General features: G+C 35.1%; 1 non-coding gene across 1 annotated transcript; it reads right to left on the bottom strand.

Moving 5' to 3' along the window:
* Positions 1-1,065: 1,065 nt before the first annotated feature.
* TRNAG-ACC (transfer RNA glycine (anticodon ACC)) lies at positions 1,066-1,138 on the bottom strand. The gene has a single exon. It is a non-coding gene; the product is annotated as a tRNA-Gly (tRNA).
* Between the last annotated feature and the right edge of the window lie 13,303 nt (positions 1,139-14,441).

The following is a 14,441-nucleotide window of genomic DNA, read 5'->3' as shown; positions in this document are numbered from 1 at the left end:
TTAACTCACCTATCTCTGAAACTAAAAGAAAAACAAGGTGAAAAAAATCACAAGAATAACATTTAGACAATATTTTCCTAATTGACACACAGAATAGACTCAACAATTGCAGAATACATATTCTCTTCAAGTACACATGAAATTATCTACACAATTTGATCAGATACTGAGTCTGATTATGCAAAATGTGACAAAAGTCATGTATATACTAACACACAGTATATTCCATATCCAGAGTGGAATTAAGCTACAAATCAGTTAGAAATTTACTCTCAAAATGTTTTCAAATCAGTTTTTCATATTTTGTATATATGATGTTTTGGTTTTGATTTCCTGTATACATACATGTATATAGCTGTTCAGTCACTAAGTCATATCCGAGTCTTTGAGACCCCATGGACTGCAGCACACCAGGCTTCCATGTCCTACACCATCTCCTGGAGTTTGCTCACACTCATGTCATTGAGGCAGTGATGCCCTCCAACCACCTCATTCTTGGTCACCCTCTTCTTCTCCTGCCTTCAATCAGGGTCTTTTCTAATGAGTCAACTCTTTCCGTCAGGTGGCCAAAGTATTGGAGCTATATATATATATATTTATTTATATATGTAAACTGAATCATTTTGCTATACACCTGAAACTAACACAACTTCATGAGTCAGCTATGCTTCAAAAGAAAAAAAGAAAAGAAAACTGAACTAACCAAGGTAAAAGAAGTGATTAGAGAGATTCTGGGTGATTTTGTCTTCTTCCAGGGAATACGTGCTTTTACTTCAAGAGGTGGGGGCAATTCATGTAATAGCTATCAGATATATACAGTTTAAAATGCCTAATATATACAAAGAATAAAATTCAAAATTAAGAATTTAGCAGAGAACTAGAAATTTACACAAAACAAGTTTTGTGTATTTGAAGTTCTATTGTTAGGCATCTAAATATTTAAGTTTAGTGTATGCCTACTAAGTGAAAGTGAAGTCGCTCAGTCATGTCCGACTCTTTGTGACCCCATGGACTGTAGCCTTTCACTTTTCTCTGTCCATGCTGCCATTTCCTTCTCCAGAGGATCTTCCTGACCCGGGGATCGAACCTGGGTCTCCTGCATGGTAGGCAGACGCTTTACCATCTGAGCCACCAGGGAAGTCCTTTAATTAAAATGACACATCCCTTTTTATCTTAATACTCATTTTCTTAAATTTTGTTTTGTCTAATATTAATATATCCATTCCAGTTTTCTTATGCTTACTTTTTTTTGGTATTTTTTTCACACTGTTATTTTATACCTTACTGTATCTTTATATGTTGTGTCATATAACTGGGATTTAGTTGTTGTTGTTTTTATCTCATCTTATAGTCTCTACTTTTAATTGGAATGTTTAGGTATTTTGAAGTTTAGTTGTTGTAGTTTGTTTTAAAGTTGACCATCTTGCCTTTCATTTTCTGTTTTCCAATCTCTTTATTTCTCTGTTCCTGCTTTTGTGCCTATTTTTGTGTTTATTAAATATTTTTATTATGAAAATTAAGTTTTTTATTGCATTTTTATCCGAGGCATTTTAAACACACTTCCATACATTCTGAAGTAACTAATTCCACACAAAAGTACCAGGAGCAAAGTATAGTAGCACAACTGAACACAGCAAGCTGAAGTTCTGTGATTCTTTATAGGATGATACTTTACCTAGTGTCATTTTTCCTGGCTTGATGTGGATATGCCCTTTGGTCTTCTTGCTGTGGTACTCCCAGACTGTGTCTTTTGCTCCTTATAGCTTAGTAGGCTCAATAGGTCCTTACCTCTGTTTGCATCAAGTAGGATTCAGTTTTCTTGAAAGTTAAAACCCTGTGTTTATTGAAATATTTGCTTACTTATTAGAAACTGATACATTTTTAACTGTTAGTATGCTATCACAGTTATTGCTTTGTTCTCTAATCAAATTATATAGGTTTGAGTGGTGTGATATAGCCCATTATCCCATAACCCTTCTTGTTTTTAATGCATGCTTTTGGAAACAAGATATTTTCTTCAGGAATGCATATTTTGCATTTTATTTGCAGAGTGTCAGGCTTGCAATGTCTATTCAGCTGTTAGATGTTCACATTTAGTGAGGCATATTGGCAGGTGGTGGAGGTGACCCCAAATGTTATGGTTTAGAGGAGGCATCGGAATTGAGTTACGGGAGGTTAGAGGACCCCAGCCCCACAAAACCCATCAAACCACACTGTCCCTCAGCTAGTTCTGGTTGGGAAAGCCCTGAGCTTTTGGGAAAGCTCTCATGACTTTTTAATTGACAGATGTCAGCACTTGTGATGCTGCATAAATTCCTAGGCTGATGTTACAGTCAACTGCCATCACCAACTGTCATCAATAGGGGAGGTCATCTTGACCCACCTCCCAATATTCTTTCCTCGTATTTGAGTGGTTCTCAGTTCTCATTACGTGTCGCTTCCCTTCCGCTAGTAGAACTTCCCGGTAGCTTGGTGAATTACGAACCATTAAGATAAATTGTCTCAGATTCGTTTATGTGGATTATTTTGGTCGCAGTTCGGAAGGATTATCTTGCTGAGTGTAGAATTCCGCCTCGAGGGTTTTATATCTTCTTTCACCCTGGCAATAGTTCTCCGTGAATGCTATTGAGAAGACAGCCATCTTTTCAAAGCCCGTGACGACATCACCCCACTGAAAGCGGCTTTAGTTTTTTTTTTTTTTTTTTTTTTCGGCTTTAGTTTTTAACTGGAGGTTAGTCATTTATATTATTGCTCATTTCGTGGTACTGTGTCTTTATTTCTCTGGCAATTGGTGGAAATACATTTGATCACTTCATATTTCATGTATATGATGAATATAAAAAATGGTAAAACATTTTACAAATTTTTAGTTATTTTAATCAAAATAATTTCTATTAATTTATATAATTTATAATTTCTATTAATTTATATAAATTAACTAATTTGACTGGTAGTAACAATAAACTAAAGCAAAAAAGAAAAAAGTTAGAATAAAAATAACAAAAGCCAAAAAATTTAAATTTGCTTTTTTTTCTTGCTTAAATATTTGTTTGAATAATTCATAGACAAAGTAATTTAGGCATATTTCTAAGCAAAGCTGCCAATAATTAAAGCTCTTTCCATTATAATTGGTGATCTGATGCTAATGTTGACCTGGAAAAACTATGTAAGAACAGCTAAAGCTCTTAATAAAGAAAGTGAAGTGACACTTGTATTACCTATGGCAAAACGTTTTATGTGTACAGTAATTAAATAACATTCAATTTTCACACAACACCTTATATGCATTAATTTATATACAAGTGTTCAAGTCAGAATCAATGCAGTAACAAATGGAACAGAAATGAAAACAAAAAATATGCATTATATGTATGCTTAATAGGTAATAATTTTGGTATTTCAGATAATAATGTAATGATAGCCTATTTAAACAAAGTTTTAAACAAATAGTAATTGTTAAAAAAAAGAATAGATATGAAAAACTATAGAAGACCAATAAGTGTACTAAGGGATTTGATTTAGGTCATACCTGAATGGTCTAGTGGTTTTCCCTACTTTCTTCAATTTAAGTCTGAATTTGGCAATAAGGAGTTCATGGTCTGAGCCACAGTCAGTTCCTGGTCTTGTTTTTGCTGACTGTATAGAGCTTCTCCATCTTTGGCTGCAAAGAATATAATCACTCTGATTTCAGTGTTGACCATCTGGTGATGTCCATGTATAGAGTCTTCTCTTGTGTTGTTGGAAGAGGGTGTTTGTTATGACCAGTGCATTTTCTTGGCAGAACTCTATTAGTCTTTGCCCTGCTTCATTCCGTATTCCAAGGCCAAATTTGCCTGTTATTCCAGGTGTTTCTTGACTTCCTACTTCTGCATTCCAGTCCCCTATAATGAAAAGGATATCTTTTTTGGGTGTTGGTTTTAAAAGGTCTTGTAGGTCTTCATAGAACCGTTCAACTTCAGCTTCTTCAGCATTATTTTGACTATGTGGATCACAATAAACTGGAAAATTCTGAAAGAGATGGGAATACCAGACCACCTGACCTGCCTCTTGAGAAAGCTGTATGCAGGTCAGGAAGCAACAGTTAGAACTGGACATGGAACAACAGACTGGTTCCAAATAGGAAAAGGAGTACGTCAGGGCTGTATATTGTCACCCTGTTTATTTAACCTATATGCAGAGTACATCATGAGAAATGCTGGACTGGAAGAAACACAAGCTGGAATCAAGATTGCCGGGAGAAATATCAATAACTTCAGATATGCAGATGACACCACCCTTATGTCAGAAAGTGAAGAGGAACTCAAAAGCCTCTTGATGAAAATGAAAGTGGAGAGTGAAAAAGTTGGCTTAAAGCTCAACATTCAGAAAACAAAGATCATGGCATCCGGTCCCATGACTTCATGGGAAATAGATGGGGAAACAGTGTCAGACTTTATTTTTCTGGGCTCCAAAATCACTGCAGATGTTGATTGCAGCCATGAAATTAAAAGATGCTTACTCCTTGGAAGGAAAGTTATGACCAACCTAGATAGCATATTCAAAAGCAGAGACATTACTTTGGCAACAAAAGTTCATCTAGTCAAGGCTATGGTTTTTCCTGTGGTCATGTGTGGATGTGAGTGTTGGACTGTGAAAAAAGCTGAGCACTGAAGAATTGATGCTTTTGAACTGTGGTGTTGGAGATGACTCTTGAGAGTCCCTTGGACTGCAAGGAGATCCAACCAGTCCATTCTGAAGGAGATCAGCCCTGAGTGTTCTTTGGAAGGAATGATGCTAAGGCTGAAACTCCAGTACTTCGGCCACCTCATGTGAAGAGTTGATTCATTGGAAAAGACTCTGATGCTGGGAGGGATTGGGGCCAAGAAGAGAAGGGGACGACAGAGGATGAGATGGCTGGATGGTATCACTGACTTGATGGACGTGAGTCTCAGTGAATTCCGGGAGTTGGTGATGGACAGGGAGGCCTGGCGTGCTGCAATTCATGGGGTTGCAAAGATTCGGACACTACTGAGCGACTGATCTGATCTGAAGTGTACTAAATATACTTAGTATTTAATATAAATTAAATGATAAGATAACTTTTATATTTCTACCCTAATATTAGATTATGAAGGAGTTTAAAGTGTTGCACTTGTTTTGGAAATAAATTTGACACTGTTCTGCAAAACTTTTTTTGCATTACCTTGCACAGTAATTCCATTTCTAGAACTGTATCTAGTACAGCTATTTAAACTTGCATATGAGTGTCTGGGTGCAGGGTTCTGGGGTTGCTGCTCCCTGTCTCCCCCAGTTGGGGTGGTCCTTGCTAGATTCCCCTTCTGCTTTAAGAATTTACCTCAGTTGGGCAGCCTGGGTGAGGGGAATGGGGATGTTCCCAGTGCAGGGAGGGCAGGGGGATGGTTTCCCAGACCCAGGGAGTGGAGGTGACCTGTCCAAGAGAAGGCCTACTAAGCTGGGACCTCTGAGTTTCCCTCCAGGTTCAGGATGGGGCCAGGAGGGCCTTAGTTTGTTTCTGTTTATGCCATGCTCCTCTATTCATTTGCAAAAGCAAATGCTCCATGTGGGACCCAGGCTGCCTGCTCTGAGGCCATACAGCTGTCACAATCAATCTGGTAAATCTATATACACTTACAGAAAACATCTCCAATACACACTGCCAATAAAAAAGTTAAATTGTGGATTTTCAGAGAAGTTTACAAATATATAAATGTATTATTTATGTAGATGTGTATGTGTGTTTGCATTTGCTAATATACATGTTTGATGGATAATCATGATTTCTTTCTACAAAGGGGTATGCATTTGTATTGCTTTGGAAGTTCTACGTTGAATGCGTGCTATATTTATAATTAATAGTATGAAAGTTAAAGAAATAGTCATATGATGGCATATTACTAAAGGTTACTTTAAAATGTCTGTGATCCTGCTTTTTTGTCTCTATAAAATTGCCTTTTTGGGTAATTTCACATTGATGTGGTTTGATTTATCTCGGTTTCTTCACTTGGCATAATGTTTTTGAGGTTCATCCATGTGCTAACACGCATCAGAAAGCAGGTTCTTTTCATTACTGAATCAGAATTCCTTTATCTGCTTATACCACTTATTGTTTACCTATTTATGAGTTGATGAAGATCGCAGTTCTTTTCATATTTTGGCTATTATGAATAAAGTGGCTATGAGCATTTTTTGTGGAAGTTTTTGGACAGAAGCTTCCAGTTGTCCTGGGCAGATACCTAAGAGTAGCAAGGTTGGATCATATGGTGTTACATTGTTAAGTCTTAAAGAAACTGCCTACATGGTTTTCAAAGTTGCTATATCTTTTTGAGTCCCACCATCAGTGTAAAAAGTTCCAGTTTTTCCAAATCCTCATTAACTTTCGGTTTTGTGACACTTTTAAAATTTAGCCATTATAGAAGGTGGGAATTGGTATCTGATTGTGGATTTTATTTTTATTTCCCTGAGGACCAAGGATGTTGCAAATTTATTCATGTGCTTGTTGGATATTCATTTCATTCATATTTAATATTCATTCATTCATGAAGTATTTACTAAAGACAATGTGCATATATTTAAAATTGTATACTTAAATTTTATATATTTAATGAAATTGTACATATATTTAAAGTTGAGTTTATATTTTTTATTTATTTATTTTTAATTGGAGTATAATTGCTTTGCAATGCTGTGTTAGTTTCTGCTGTACAACAACATGAACCAGCTATATGTATACATATATCCTCTCCCTTTTGAGCCTCCCCCCGACCCCCTGTGCATATATTTAAAGTTTATATATTTGATGAATTAGTTTATTTTTGGTGTAGTGTCTAAGAAATTTTTTTCTGTGGCAAGCAAGGATTGAAAGACTTTTTTTTTCTGTATGTTTTATAGTTTGTACTTTTATATTAAGTTCTAAGATCTATTTTAGGTTCATTTGCGTAGTAGTGTGAAATTCACATCCAAATATATTTTCCATGTGATTATTCAGTTGTTACAGTATTTATTGAAACAACTCTTCTTTATTCCATTAGATTAGCTTGGCACCCTTGTCAAAAATTAATTGACTGTTTCTAGACTCTCTATTTGGTTCCATTTGCTCCTTATACTAATACTATACTTACTCTCTTGAATACTGGAAGTTTGTAGGAAGTCCTGAAATCAAGTTTTAAAGATCCTTTAACTCATTGCTATTGTTTTAAATAGATTCCTCATATTTCCATATTAATCTTAAAATAGTTCTGTAAATTTTTACATGAAAAACCTGCTGACATTTTTATTGAGGGTGAATCTGTAGATCAATTTGGAAAGAACTGATAATTTAACACTTGGAGTTTTCCAACCCAAGAAAATTAGGATATCAGAGTTCTTTATTTCTTCTTTTGTTTTTCTCAGCAGTATGTAATTTTCACTTACAGGTTTTGCATATATTTTGCTAATGTTTCTCTAGGTATTTCATGTTTCTTGATACTACTGTACATGGTAATATTTGAATTTGGTTTTAGATGTTTATTTGCCAATAGATAAGCAATTGATTTTTTCATGTACTGATCTTGTATCCGACAAACCTGATAAATTCACTTACTCATTCTGTTTACCTTTTTGTATATTCTTTCATGTTTTATATATATATATATATGACAATTCCATTTCTGAAAAAAAGACAATTATAAGTAATATTTTCCAATCTGCGTATATTTTATTTCCTTTTATTGTCTGATTAAGCTAGCTAGGACCTCCATTTCAAGTTTGATTAGAAATGATACAAACCAATACCCTTGTTTCCAAACCTGTGGAAAATCATATAGGTTTTATTTGTGTATGTGCATAAAGGTTTTTATTTTCTTAGGATACATTACCAGAATTACTAGGTTAAAGGGTAAGTTTTTTTTTTAACTTGAGATATAGTTGACTTATAATATTATGTTTCAGATGTGCCATATGGTGAATCAGTTTTTATAGATTATATTCCATTTATAGTTGTTATTAAATCTTAGCTACATTCCCTGTGCTGTACAAAGTTATCATTGTAGCTTACTTATTTTATGCATAGGAGTTTGTATGTCTTAATGTCCTACCCCTATCTTGCTCCCTGCCCCCATAACCACCGGTTTGTTTCTGTATCTGTGAGTCTGTTTCTTTTTATTATATTTACTAGTTTGCCATATTTTCTTAGATTCCACATGTAACTGATAGCATTCAGTATTTGTCTTTCTCTACCAGACCTATTTCAGTAAGCATGACACCCTCCAGGTTCACCCATGTTATTGCAGATGGTAAAATTTCATATTTTTATGGCTGAGTTATCTATCTATATATATATATTATTCAGATACATTACCAGAATTACTGAGTTAAAGGGTATGCTTTATCTGGTATATCACACACACATATACATAGGACTTTCCTAGTGGCTCAGACGGTAAAGCGTCTGCCTAAAATGCGGAAGACCCAGGTTCAGTCCCTGGGTCAGGAAGATCTCCTGGAGAAGGAAATGGCAACCCACTCCAGTATTCTTGCCTGGAAAATCCCATGGACAGAGGAGCCTGGGGGGCTACAGTCCATGGGGTCACAAAGAGTCAGACATGACTGAGCGACTTCACTTTCACTTTTTCACTTTCATACATACATGACACATCTTCGCTTCTTTATCCATTCTTCTCATGATGGACACTTAGGTTGTTTCTGTATCTTGGCTATTGTAAATAATGCTGTTGTGAATGTTGGAATGTATGTGTCTTTTCAAATTAGTGTTTTAATTTTCTTTGGATATATACCCAGGACTGGAGTTTCTGGATCATATGGTAGCTCTATTTTTAGCTTTTTGAGGAACCTCCATACTGTTTTCCATAGTTGCTGCACCAATTTATATCCCCCTAACAGTGTACAGGGATTTCCTTTTTGCCGACATTTGTTGTTTGTTGCCTTTTGCAGTCGTTCTGACAGGTGTGAGTTGTTATCTCATTGTGGTTTTGATATGCATTTCTCTCATGATAAGTAGTGTTGAGCATCTTTTCATGTAACTGTTGGCCGTCTGTATGTCCTCTTTGGAAGAATGTCTGTTTAGGTCTTCTGCCCACTTGTTGTTAATCAGATTTTTTTTTTTTTTTTTGATGTTGAGTTATATGAGCTGTTTATATATTAAAACCTTGTCGGTCATATTATTTGCAAATATTTTCTCTCATTCAGTTGGTCGTCTTTTCATTTTGTCAATGGTTTCCTTTGCTCTGCAGAAGCTTTTCAGTTTAATTAGGTGCCATTTGTTTATTTTTGCTTTTATCTCTTTAGGAGATGGCTCAAATATATATATATATATATATATATATATATATATATCACTGTAATTTATCTCAAAGAGTGTTCTGCCTGTGTTTTCCTCTAGGAGTTGTATAGTATTTGATCTTATATTTAGGCCTTTAATCCATTTTGGGTTTATTTTTATATGGTGTTCGAAAATGTTCTAATTTCATTCTTTTACATATGGTGGTAGTTTAGTCGCTAAGTTGTGACCCCATAGACTAAATAGCCCAACAGGCTTCTCTGTCCATAGGATTTCCCAGGCAAGAATGCTGGAGTGGGTTGCCAGATCAAGGGGAAAAAAATGCCATTATATAGTATCCATCCATAGAATACCATTATATAGTATCTGAGCTCAGAAACAAAGTATTATTTCCTTCAGAAGCTTCAACAATATGTTTTATCCTCTTTAAATTTTACCTGTCTCTACTAGTTAGAAGTTATTTCCTGGACATTCATCCTAGATTGTTGCTAAGCAAAGACTACAACCTTGTGTCTCCTCAGTTTACCATTTGCTACACAGACTGTCTTGAATAGTTCATTGCCAAAATATTGTTTTTGTTCTAAAAATTGATGAAGTATGCTTATCTTGTGTAGAATTTAATGTACCTTTTCTGTATAATACAATCTTTCAGGTGACAGAATTTAATCTGTTGAGTCATTGACTCTTTACATAATTTGTTCAAATTTATGATCACTTTTTCAGCACACATACACTCATACACACACACACAAAACTGAACAGAGTCTATAAAAGAAAAGCAGACCGTGTCACTACTATGACATATGGTTCCTCTGATTTGATTCAGCTCATTTCCCTGGTAGAGATGCCTACTGGGAACTGAATCTTTTCTATTTGTTTTGAATGCACTAAAAGACCAATTATGAACACTGGTACAGCGTTTTATAATCTTATTTGTAGTTTCATTTTCTATTTTATAAGCTTGTTATAGTTTTTTTTTTTCTGTGAAATCAGATAAACCATCCAGAGTGGTTGGGGTAGTGGTAATGATACCTGCAGTCACAGTCGGTCAGTTCAGTTGCTCAGTCATGTCCGACTCTTTGCGACCCCATGAATTGCAGCACGCCAGGCCTCCCAGTCCATCACCAAGTCCTGAAGTTCACTCAAACTCATGTCCATTGAGTTGGAGATGCCATCCAGCCATCTCATCCTCTGTCGTCCCCTTCTCCTCCTGCCCCCAATCCCTCCCAGCATCAGAGTCTTTTCCAGTGAGTCAACTCTTCGCATGAGGTGGCCAAAGTACTGGAGTTTCAGCTTTAGCATCAGTCCTTCCAAAGAACACCCAGGACTGATCTCCTTCAGAATGGACTGGCTGGATGTGCTTGCAGTCCAAGGGACTCTCAAGAGTCTTCTCCAACACCACAGTTCAAAAACATCAATTCTTCGGTGCTCAGCTTTCTTCACAGTCCAACTCTCACATCCATACATGACCACTGGAAAAACCATAGCCTTGACTAGACAGACCTTTGTTGGCAAAGTAATGTCTCTGCTTTTGAATATGCTGTCTAGGTTGGTCATAACTTTCCTTCCAAGGAGTAAGTGTCTTTTAATTTCATGGCTGCAGTCACCATCTGCAGTGATTTTGGAGCCCAAAAAAATAAAGTCTGACACTGTTTCCACTGTTTCCCCATCTATTTCCCATGAAGTGATGGGACTAGATGCCATGATCTTCGTTTTCTAAATGTTGAGCTTTAAGCTAACCTTTTCACTCTCCTCTTAATGAGCCCTTAAGTAAATTATGAAATTTCTGCACACCCAGGCTAACTTTATTGGCAAAGTGAAAATAATGATTATTTCCTCATAAACCTGAAAAAATGTAAAAATATAATGCAGTCCTCCAAAACAATTTGTTGTCATATCATCAGCCAAAATAGTATGATCAATGCAAGGTCTCCTTCCTACAGGAGAGAAGACAGCCTTTCACTTTCCCCCTTCTTTAAATGTTTCTAAAAATATTTTTCTGTGCTGCTCTCCAGTCTTATATAGTCATAACTTTCATGATAGGAAAATATTTCACTTCCCTCTGTATTTAACTTTTTTTTTTTTATTAAGTAAGAACTGAAGCACATATTTTAAAGTTATCCTTCAGTAGATGTTATCATGCTTTCCTTGCATCATACATCCAGTCACTCTGTTTCTATCTTTGTTATTTGCCCAATGAAAGTCTTTTATACCTAAAACAAATTTAGAGTTTTAGGAGTAGAAAATTTATTTTGGTATATTCGGGTCATTATCATTTTCTCCTGTGACCTGTTGCTCAGATACATAAAATATGATAAACTGCCATGTTTAAATTTTTGCATTTATCTTTTAAGTTACTCACAGTTATGTTATCTTGCATTTAGAGTGGATAGTTGTGTTTTTTTTTTTTTTCCTGGTAGTCAGTTCTTTGTCCTAGCACTATTTAATAATTAATATTTTTGAAGACATGCTTTAGTCCATGGAGTCGCAAAGAGTTGAACATGACTTAACAACTGAAGAAAAAAAATTTTTTTAACCAACCAAATATGTGTATCTTAAAACTTTATATATTCTAAAGTTTAGTTCTGGGCTAATTCATTTCATTAATCTATTTACCTGTAATTTTCATACTTTTTTTTATATGTATTAGATAGTAATTTGAGTATCTGTTAGCCAAGGTCGCTTGCAGACTCAGTTTCCAAAGTTCTGTTATGTTTGCTTTGCTCTTTATTCTTCCCCAGTTGTTTTGGATTATTTGAGTAAATGAAAAAGTAACCTTTTTGGGACTAAACTGCACACTTTTCAAAAGAGAGATTTGTAGAGCAAATTGGGGAGCAGGAGTAGGAAAGGAAGAGTGAATCACTACTTAAAAATTCTATTCCTCACTTGGTACTGGGCCCTTTTCCATTGGGGGTAAAAGTGTACAACTTAAACAATACAGGTTTTTTTCCCTTAAAAACATGAATGACTGAAATATAACATTCTAAGTATAATATTGAATACTTTCGTTACTTACATCATTATAATGTGTTCCTTTAAGTGTTTTTATTTCAAGATAAGAATAAAGAATTAAACTGTGATCTTATTTTTGAAAATTAAACTGTAGCTCATAACAGCTTAACTATTCTGTGACTGGTTCATAAAGATTTCTGGCTATGTAAGTGTCATATTTTTATATTCAGCCAAGTAACACAGTAATTACAATGAAAAGAAATCAGTCGGTGATAGTTCGCTTCGAGTGTTCACATGAATGTCACCTTTTCTCTCTTTTAGTGAGACAGTTATTCACTCAATAAATTTCAGTAAGGCAATATTAATGGGAAAGAAAAGAAAAATCAAGAGAGGGTTCTGCATAAAGAATACATTGTAAGATACCTGCATAAGTACTTTAATACATACTAGAATGTGGTGAGTATGTCCCTGGGTATGACAGAACTTTAGAAAAGGGAGAAATTACTGTCATATACCAGCAATCTGGTGTGACTTGATGGTTGACTTGGCATCTGAGCTACACCTTGACAGATGGTTTAGTTTGGGGTTGATGAGATGGCGTCACTGCAAGAGTTGAGATAAAGCCACTGAGGTGCAGAGACTGAGTATATATTCAGGGAAAACTAGGTAATTTATTTTGATTGGAACAAAAGTGTTTGAGAAAAAACATGGGAGATAATTTTGAAAAGACATTATGAAGATGGCATAATATCTTGAATGCTGGCTATTGCATTGTGATTTTATTTTGTTGGTAATTTGTGATTCATGGAGTATTTTTTTTAAAGACATTGTTATGAGCAGTGCTATGCTTTATAAAGTTTACAAAATAGATTATCTAGATAAGCACTAAGGCTGGTTTGCTGGGGTTTTTTGGATTTTTTTTGGCCATGTGGCATGTGGGATCTTAGTTGCTTGATCAGGGATTGAACCCACATGTCAAGCATTAGAAGCATGGAATCTTAACCACTGAAGCACCAGGAAAGTCCCTAGGCTGTGTATTTCTAGTACCAGTGAGAGTCTAAGATTCTAAAATCTTAGATCACTGGGCTCAGGAAGATTTAGATAGTGCTGTCTTCCTTAATGACTGATTGAGAAAGTTCAGCCACCAAGCTATTTCTACATTTGTGCTGTAATATTTGATGTCAAATTAATATTTTTTCTTGTTTTCCTTTATTTAAAGAAAGGTTTTAATATGTTTTGTAAGGAGTTAACTGAAATATATAATTAATGCCTTCTAGGTTACTAGAATAAACTGCAATGTGAAATATTAAAGCTTTCTAGTGCATTACAATAATTATAAAATATCATATCATTTGAACATAAATTTGTGTTGAATTTGCTTCAGATATAACATTTTTTCTCAGTATAGTTACAAGTCAGTACACCTTCAGGATATCTCTGCTAATCTCAGATTAAGGAATTGGAATCGCACTATATTTAGTGTTTCATATGAGACTATTGAGACTATTAGTTTTATTTCATTTTTAAACAAAGCCATACTCATAAAGAGCTTCATTTTATTTATCGTATGCATTATTTATTGAATTAATTGAATTATACAATTGATACTAATTTAGATAAATACTAAAAATGCAAACTAAGTAAACTTAATAATTTGCCACACGAGTGCTCATGCACTAAAAAATGACTAAAGAAGTAGCAAAATCTGGTTGTAACTGGTAGTTCATTCAGTTCAGTTCAGTCACTCAGTCGTGTCTGACTCTTTGCGATTCAGTCACGCTGCATGAATCACAGCATGCCAGGCCTCCCTGTCCATCACCAACTCCCGAAGTTTACCCAAATTCATGTCCATCGAGTCGGTGTTGTTATCCAGCCATCTCATTAGTGGGAACCAAATCAGTTCTTAGTGACATGTAATCTTGTTATATTGCAATAGCTAGTGGATAATTTTTATTAAAAGCCAAAAGTCTGTAACATCTTAATTATGAATTTTATTTAGGAAATAACATTAAACCTGTATAAAAACCTGTAGCATAGAAATTTTGGAAACTGAGAGTGATCAGGCTTTGTCATTCTTAGGAAGTGATGAGATTTTCCATTTTAATGGTTAGCAGTTTTGCATCTGTGAAGTTGCAGTTACTATGGTATACTTCACCTTTGGTATCTTTTCAGTTGAGATGTTAATATGTGGGAGCAATACAGGACTGGATAATGG

The sequence above is a fragment of the Bos grunniens genome, chromosome X (assembly GCF_055505025.1).
Source record: "Bos grunniens cultivar Pamir isolate PY7600 chromosome X, Bosgru_T2T1.0, whole genome shotgun sequence".
NCBI lineage: Eukaryota > Metazoa > Chordata > Mammalia > Artiodactyla > Bovidae > Bos > Bos grunniens.
Note: the sequence above shows the minus strand (reverse complement) of the source record. Positions and strands in the feature narration are given on the sequence as shown.